This window comes from Grus americana, chromosome 2 (genome assembly GCF_028858705.1).
Source record: "Grus americana isolate bGruAme1 chromosome 2, bGruAme1.mat, whole genome shotgun sequence".
In the NCBI taxonomy this organism is placed as follows: Eukaryota; Metazoa; Chordata; class Aves; order Gruiformes; family Gruidae; genus Grus; species Grus americana.
In genome coordinates this window covers 95,255,528-95,265,125 of record NC_072853.1, presented here as the reverse complement: position 1 = coordinate 95,265,125, position 9,598 = coordinate 95,255,528, and positions in this window count along the sequence as shown.

Sequence of the window (9,598 nt, the reverse complement as noted above, 5' to 3'; positions counted from 1 at the left end):
CAAATTATTATGCACCGACAACATGATCCCTAAGTTGCATAGATAGTCTTTGAGATTGCGTCTCAGCCTCTTTGCTCTCTTTACCTACACACTGCATCTTTGTGGAAAGATGATGCAGCACAATCCTAAGGCTTCAAAAGGATATGCATTAAAACTTGTAGATCTACAGCAAAAACTCAAGGAAAAAAGGATTTTATCCCGTTTAGGGAGATAAGTCAATGATAGCTGCATTGTAGCAGCACACCCTTATTCGGGCAAAGTTCTGCTGTTTAATGTCATTGAGAATACGAGGACTGCTGAGTTGTAATGAAACAATTAAACAATATGGTGTTGCTCTGTCCAAAAAGGAACAGGTTCACTATGTTTTTGAATAACTGAAACTTGCAGAGTTTTTTCTCTGCTGATGTGTCCAAGAAGTTAGTGCAAGACTGTACATACACAGCTATGTAAACTACCAATATGCAAGCCGCTAGCTACTCTGCCCTGATTCCCTGTGTGGATGCTTTTAATCATTAAATACATGATATCTTATTCCACTCTGTTCACAAAGAGATGTTCTTAGCTTCTCAAAAAGTGCTGAAGTCTTATCCCAGTTATGGCACCTGCCCCACTCTTTTGAGAGCAGTTTTCTTCCCTTAGCTGGGGCAGCAAACCCAAATGTGGTTCAGTTCTTCAGCCTCCATCAACAGCAGCTCAGCTCATTAACACAAATCGGCCTTCATTGGTAATTTCAATGAAGGCAGCAGGCTGTGAAGGAGGATGGTGGAAGTGTGGCCGTGTGCTCCTTTCCGTCACTGCTGGTATAGGGGCCGTAATCTCCAGCAAAAGGACAAGGCAGATATCTAGGGACAGTGACCCCTCCAACTATCTCAGTGAGTGCTGGCAGAGGCCATCTGAGAGCGCCCTGAGGACCCACCACTCTCCCCATGAAGAATGAGTGCAGACAGCTACTGTGCCATCAGTTTTCATCTTACCTTACCACATGCTGATTTCCCCATATAAACAGGCCTTTGGCTGCCCTTTAGAGTCTGCTTGCTCCATAGATATTTGTTAGTCAACTTTAAAACTGTGAGGAGCCAGTATTTGCATCAAAGATGCCCCCGTTATTTACGGAGACTGCTTCTGGACCCTGACCATATTAAAAAGCTAAACAGAAAATCTTGCTGACATCTGGGAACCAAAATTTTTTGGGTCAAGCTGATTTGTGTTCACTGCAACCTACTTATGATATATTTAATTAGCCCATACTTCAGGGCTGCTGTCAATCAGTTTCCTCTGAAGACTGGCCACAGATGGAGCTGCAGTGCTGGGGGAGGTAGGAGATGTTCCTGGCACTGTGGAGGAAGATCAGGTATTTCTTTAGCAAGCCTTTTCCACACTCTTGCGGTTCAAGCTGTCACCAGACTCAACGGTAACAAACTGATGGTTTGATAACAAAACATTTTGGGACAGAATTTTATCTCAGGAAATTAGCTGGGAACACCCTTCCTCCTCTGGAGCTTCAGGCACGGCCCATGGTCCCATGACTTCCTGGGAAGATCTGGAAACACCACCTAAGAAATTCCTGCTTCATCCAAAATATTGGTAATGCCCTTTATTTCCTCTCTTCCTTACCTGTGACACCATTTTTGAGGTTTGGAATCTTTATAACAATTTTAAGGTCTTTCATTCAAAGGTCTTAGGGGGTGTTTTATGAATTTTGGTTAGTCTATATTACAGGACCGCGTGCAGATGTAAAACACTGAATTTCACGACGCACAGTTGGTCCCTTTACATTCCTACTTTCCTAAATGAACATGAGCTCAAAGAAGAACCTGGGAGGCATTTCATCTTTCCCAAACTAAAAGGAGCTTAAGTTCTAGGTTTAGAGTATGTCAGACAAACAATGCATGTAATTTTATTTACCGTGGCAAATGGACAGTTGATGTTTTTCTTCACCAAGTCTTTTCCACTAAAAGATCTCAAAGAAGCAGCCTGCATTATAAATAGTAGAGAAAAATGATAATCGCAATGTTGTCTCCTGCTTCCAAATGATGATGTGCAAGGCACATACATAACTTCTTGGCAAGGATCCATTTGTCAAAATAAAAGAAGCCAACTTCATAAGGGAGAGAGACGATAGATCTTGACAAACTTGTAGATGCTAGCAAAAATGTAAACAAAAAGTTGCTGTCACTGATGTATTAATGTAGCACTGCCAGAGTACTAGCTTCAAAAATTAACAACTGTTGATGCTTTTGTGACTAGTCAAAAGAGCAAGTGTCATGATTTCTGCTATGTTTGACATTTTCTACAGTTTCTACTCAATTTTAATCTCTGTGTAATACTCAATACTCAGCTTTCTACAAGAAAGACAGAATAAGTAAGATTCCCACAAATGGGATAATACATCTGAAGACAGCTGACCTAAGAAAAGAGATAGCAGAGATGAAAATTTCTTGACATTTTTATGAACTCATCATTTTTGCCATTTAATATATAAAAAGAAAAACCTATTTCCACTGATTGATTACTTTAATGAATAAATGTACTCAATGATTTGGTGGCTTGAGTGGATTAAATTTCCCTTGCTGGCAGGAACTGGCCTTAAATGAAAGTATTTTGAGGGTTTATTCATTTTTCCCACACCAAAAAAAAAAAAAAAAAGATAGAAAATCAGTCTGAATTTCAAACCACTTTGATCTCTGTGTATATTTTATAAACTATTGTCTGAACCTCTGTGAGCTCCTGTGGAGTAAAACCCAATTACAGTCTCCCAGATTGTGGGCTCATATAATTCTAAACCAGATTTTTCACAATGTCACTGATGTGTTGAACAACACTCAGCAGCTTATAATCATAACCGTCTTCCTTTGCATTATACTTCCTTGCTGTGATCAATTCAAATACTCATCATCACATAAGCCTCGCTCCTCACCTCCACAAAATGCTTTCCAAAACACAGCAGCAAATAAACGGTTGATAAAAAGGAAAAAAAGGCTGCATTGCCGGGTACGGTTTTGACAAGTTTTTGATGGAGACAGGAAGCAAGACTGCAGGGAGCAACAGGGAAAAGGAGAAGAGGAGAGTTCATTGCAAAAACCTAAATTAAACAAACAAACATACAAACAAAAAAACCAAAACCCAACCCAAAACCAAACATTAAAAACATCTAGGAAAAGGAGGAACTGCGTGATTTTGCAGAGGTGCTGGAGGACAGGGTAATCTTCTATTTGTGGCCCTGTTTTTTTCTGGTAGATCTATTATCAAACTCATGGATTATGGCGCAACATAACCTGAAGTTCTTAAACTCGTAAGCTTGGTGTATAATTCTTCCTGCAGGCCTGGGTGAAGCATCATGTGTCTTTGTAGCAGAGCATCAGGTGACATCTCCACACTAATAAAGATTTTCCTTTGGGTGACGTATGCCCTAATGTCAAACACACACACTTGCCAAAAGCTAAATGTAAATTTCTTCTCACAAAGGCAGCCTCTCACAGACAGAGTTTGTGTTGGCCTGGGTCTGTAACATAGATTCCAAACATATTTTAGCTCTAAGAAACTTGCTTTAATGGGAAAAAAAAGAAGCATTTAAAAAGTTATACAATGTACTGCTTTAATTTCAATTTTATATTTTGAATGTGTCTGCTTACTTTGTAGATTTAAGTCCCCAGCAATTGAAAGTTGAAAGAGAGTAAAGAGAAGCAGTGAACAAATGAAGGAACGTAAGATTTTCATTTTCACCAGCAACACCAGCTTCAGGGGGCTTTGCTGCAGATAAACCTTGCGATCACAGGCATACGAAAGAGAACTCAAACTGTGGTGAGTCATTTGCTCCACATTTCATTTGTCTGGTTGCATCCTAATGTTCGTTCCCGTTGTCCTCATGCAACTTGCCTCAAACCACGTTTGCAGGAGAAAGGGTTTGTAAGCTTTCCTTCGAGGCTGGCTGCTGCTCAGCGAAGGACCCTCTCGGTGTTCATGTCTGTATGAACACACCTGCCTATTCACTGTGTCAAGTCTGTATTACTTTTTTCTCATTTTTCTGTTCTGCAACATTTCCTGGTTTTATTGAATGGTTCCTCATTGACTCAGAAAGATCAAAAGAAAAATGTGCTTGTGTGTAGTATTTGATCATTCCTGTCCTATTAGAGAAAATGTACAGATACTCTAGAAACTGTCAGATGGTTAGATTAACAACAACTGAAGCCTTATTCCTCTTTTTTTTTGGTTACTGATTTAACTACTGCACTCTCCACACACTGCAAGATGCAATACTGAAGGCCATAAAGACTTTTCATCTGGGAGAGAAGCATAAAGGTAGAGGCGGAATCCTCTCACAGCAATTAATAGCCACAAGGCACTCGATACACAGCAATATAGGCAATACCCGCCCTGGAGAGCCGTCAGGCTTGCTATTTCATGAAACATGCCTCCCAAACAAGGTGTTTCTCTGAACAACTTTGTATAACCATGTAGTCAGTGCGGATGGACAGAATAAAGGGGCGGGGGGGGAGCAGAGGAGCTGCTGGGATTGGCAATTAGTTGTTCAAAACCATGAGCAGTGCAATAGTACAGCATCCAGGTTTAGTTTTAACCCATCTCAGTATGAATCTGTCTGGAACTCAAAAGGCCAGTGCATTTAGAGCCACTTATAAACTAAAGTTTAAACTTCCTAGTTTCTAATTATGCCTGTTTATTCAAACTGTGATTTTTCCATTGCTCTTCTCAAGAGTCCCAACTATACTAGCTGACTTGGTGAACAAGGCAACCAAAACTACATCTATTCTCCGTAATTCTCAATTTATACAGAGCCACAGGCAGTAGTAGTTTACTCTAGAGACAAGCCTAGAAAAAAGCGCACGTTTTCCACCATTTGTTGTCTAGAGGTGTGCTCAGTAGGTTTAGGTGAACTGGCAACAAAAACTGTCTTGCTTCTATGGAAGTGCTCTAGCTCTGCAACAGATAAAGCAAATTCCCTAAAATTCTTAGTATAGACTTGTTTAATTTGTGCCAATAACTACATTAGCATGAGTCTGACTGTAGAGTAGTTGTGCTGTTGAAATCTGGAGATTACTTGATAATTAAAATCAGAAGAGGTATGCCAGTTCAGGAATTTGCATGCCATAGCAGGAATCTTAAATGCACCTGATTGCCACTCAACGCTGAGGAAACTTTGAGAAAAACAAGCAATCGATGACCACTCACGGTATTCCTATGAATATCACTAACATAAAAAAACCTATTGGAAAGACTGTTTTTCAAATGTGGTTTACTCTTAGAGCCCTGTGAGACTCACCTATGGCATTAGCATAATCTGATAGTGATGTGACATCTCCTTTCAAATCCATCCTTTCCTCAAGGCCATCAGGAGAGGTGAAAGCTGACAGCATTTCTGTTACGCTGACGGAGCTGTGGGTCAAGCGAGCACCACACCAGTTACATGAGGGCTGAATTTGACCTTGTGTCACGACAGCTCCCAAGGGATCCAACAGTAAGCACTGATGTATTCAAGGCTGCACATGCTGGCATCACAACGAGATCTCCACTTTAAGGGCAACGTTGAGGGCATTTCTCATCCCGGGGCAAACGCAGAGCATTGGAAAGATGTTCTGCTACAAAAATTTTGCGACAAGCTGCCATCATCTCCTGCAGGGCAAATACAGGAGTCTACTGTTGAAGACAAGCCATCAGAGCCTGCCTCAGGTGCTGACAGCGCTTCTTTAACACATCCACTTCTCTAACACAAGCCTTATTCTCAACAACAGCTGCTACTGATCGAGCTGTTACTGATCGGGCATCTTCTCCTTGTCGGCTAAAAGGCAAAAGCAAATCTGTCGGAAACAACGTGGCCTAGCATCTTGTGGGCAGAGGGCTAGATCAGCTGCTAGTCCGCTGACTGCGTACTCGTATCTGGTACAGCGAGCCAAATGTGCTTTTGTACAGGCCCGAGGAAGACCAATTGATCTTTTGGAGGCAGGAGGGAAGGCTGTGGGATGAATGGGCAAGGCTCCTTTCCAGCCACCTGACCTGCCTGCCACCTAGTGTATGTTCCGCACATATTTCCAGCTCAGCACAGCGATAGCTGGAGAACAAAGAACAGAATTAGTCTGGACTAACGTGGCACGTTACTGATAGTGTACGTTGAAATTGCTTAGCCTTTTCATCCCAGGACTCCGCATTATGTAAACAGGGCACCACCACCCCTCAAAAACCAGCTTGCCAGCAGCGATTCAGTTACAACAATCATGTTTGTTCTCAAAAACACAGCAGACAAAACCCAGCACTTAGCTGCAAAAGAAGCAGCAGATTACATTTTCCACAAGCAAACGTACCACATTTACACATGATAAAAGAGGTGTAGTATTCTAGGTATACTACTTTTAAAATTAGTTATCTGCTTCGTCTCTTTAGCTGTCTCTCGGGAACAGAACTGCTTGTGCTAGATATGCACAGCTGCTTATCAAAACAGTGGTCTTCTGCCACACCGAACCCCTGAGTCCAGATGAATAAATCAGGCATCAGCTTGTTCCCTTCTGTGCCAAACAATCAGCCATTTGCCATAATTCTTAATTTCCCTACACCCATCAATTTCAAGATTGTTTTGCTTTCATGAAATCTTCTAATTTGGAAGGTGAGTGAATAATAAAGGATAGTAAATTTGACTTCAGAAACAATGATGGAACTGAGAGTAGAATATCTCTCTACAGATCTCTCAGTAAATTTTCCACACAGGTCCATATTTTCTGGCCTCAGGGAAATCAAATTTGTGACAACCAGTGCCTAAGAGTTGACTCTTTCCTTATTGAACAACAAAGTTACTTGGGCTGACAAAATACACTTCAAAGGCACCACAATGAGACTTTTTTTTATAGATACATATATGTATGAATACAAACACTCTTTGTTGATTGGTCTCCAAATCCAAAAATCGTCAAAATTATTTTGGAATTATCAACCCCAAACTCACATCCATGTGCAACAGCTGTTTAATCTCAAAACCAAGTCACGATGCTTTTGAGATCCAAATGCAGAGACACCTATAACAAAGTTCAGGGAACTCTGAGCTATGACCAAGTGAGTCAGCTCTGGGAACGCATTAAAACCAGACACAGCACTGCAGAGCTAATTGCCTCCTACCTGGGCTAATTAGCTTTTATGCAGCAGTGCAGTAATGCAGCTATCCTGCTTGTGGATCTAGCACTGCATTGCAACTAAGATGATGACCTTAAATCACTGCAATGCCTGGGTAGTGCCATGACTTGCAGTCATCTTCCACAGAACAGAAGACAAAAAAGAATTAAGTCAATTTTGTAATGGTCAGTGAGGAATCCTGTTGTCGTTCTGACTTCAATGGATATAAGCATATGCATATTTTGCTAAATTAAGACATACATGTGAATGACATCAGTCTTCTCAGGAATACGCCCAGTCTCCCTTGCCCTGCTTTTGGTGTTGCACTGCCACAGCAGTAGTATCATGGCAACTTTCCCTTCCCTGTTTCCTTCAACACACACTAAGGCTAAAATCAGCTGCTGGCTGCTGGGACAGTAACATCTCTGAGTCATTGCCTGCAGAAAGGCTTCTAACTAAAAGTCCTTTTGTCCGTGTAACGTTGTGGAAATGAGACAAAAAAGATAAAATTATCGTGCCTCTGAAGTTTAAAATACTGCTTTTGAGTTGTTTTCTGCCTGACACATACAAGAATGGCTAAATTTTAACACAGACCTGGGGCTCATGTTTCTGTTGTACAGCACAGGGTTGAGCAGAAGGGAAGCTGAAGCAGAGGAGAGATGGCTGTTACAAGAATCATTCTTTTCATGTGTTCGATTTTCCAAGAGAACTTGAAAAAAAAAAAAATCCAATTTCATCTTTGCTTCATTCAGTCACCGCAGGGACCAGGAACAAGTTTGGATCTTTTAGTGTGACTGCACACATTCCCCTCATTTCAACGAGCAGAGTAACAGCAGCAAGGTCTCAGCCTCTTTTTTTTGCTCTTAAGCTAAAGGAACAGCTCTGCTCTTGCAGGCTGTAGACCAGGCAATATAAAGGGTATCAGTCACAAACATTTAGCCAGTTTCTAACATGTATTTAACAATTAATCATGAAACTCCAGCAATGAAACCTTGCTGCAGCATTCTGCTATTAAATCTTTGCTTGGGGAATTTTTACGAGATTTGGATTAGGAAGGTCCTATTAGTGGGAAATAATGTGGTTTCTTGATATTTTAATTTCAACAACTGTGTAAAAGTGTTCATTGGGCAAACTCGCCTTCTCCACTTCCCCAGGAATACCTGTGAATAAAGAAGTGCTACATCTAGTGTAGTTCATTGTGCAAAGCAGGAACACAAAATGCAAAAAGTGGAGAAAGACTTCTGTGCTTCTGGTTGGGGGTACGGGGAGGAGGACGTGCAAGAGGGGGTCTCCATGTGTCAGGGCAGCAGGCTGAGGAAGGACCAGTATACACAGCTATAACCTGGACCTTCCTGTGGAAGGGAACTGCAGGACTACAGCTGCTGCTGCTGAATTTAAGAAGATGGAAGGAAAACTGGATTCAAATTGTAACTGTGGTCGGTCCAAGGCATAGGGCAGAAAACATTCCTTATTTGTATAAAATATAGATTTGTATGTAAATATTCAACAGTAACTTCTTTAGTAATGAATAAGAAATAAATTGCTTATTTGATGCATGATAAAACCATTATTTTGCACAGATGAGGCAGATGACACTTGATTTATATTGTCTTGCAAAAGCTTCAGACAATTAAGGAGAAAACTGTTCTGAGACTTATTACATTGACAAAATTCTGGTACAGCTAACAGCAATATGATTCACACAAGGATCGTCTGGCATGTAAAGCTCATTTTAACAGATACCAATGTGACATACATAAAGCTGTCAGGCTTTCTCTAAAGGACAGTCATCCACTTCATGTTTCAAGTGCCAAATTAATTATATTTGACATTTAATTTATAACCTAAGGTATTTTAGATTTGGAACTTGACTATGATAACAGCAGATTAGAGCAGCACTCCATTTGACAGAATCGATTTTTCAAGTTATTTTCCTTGTGCGTGAGGGTCTTGATTCAGATTTTTGTGTACAGAGCTTGCGTACAGGACACTGATACCTCTAAGCAAAGTAGGCTTCGTTCGCCTCCTCCCCCAGCCATTCCGTGGTGAATTATTTTGCACTTCGAAGCAAGTTTCTTCTGCAGTCTTAATCACAAAGCTCCACCTAATGGAACGAGGGGATAACTGTGCACAGAAAGAAGAAAGGGAGAGACACTGCTAAACACTCATATCAAGGGAAAACTGCTATGCAACCGTAAGCAGTTAATCTCCTCCACCTAATTTATAAAGTCATAAAGTCTCCCCTTCCAAGGATTTTAAAACTGTGAGGTGGTAAGAAAGCCAAGAAAAAAAAAGCTTTAGCTTTTCATCTGACTGAAACTGTAACCTTTTAATTGTAACTGATAGATATTTTAATCCATCAATATTAATATTTCACACTGGTAAGTCTCATCTTCTAGGTTCCAAAGCATTTTAAAATTATAAATGTATAAAATAAACTAAATGTAAGTATATATTTACTGATAGATGGTTCGTTATTGAAAGT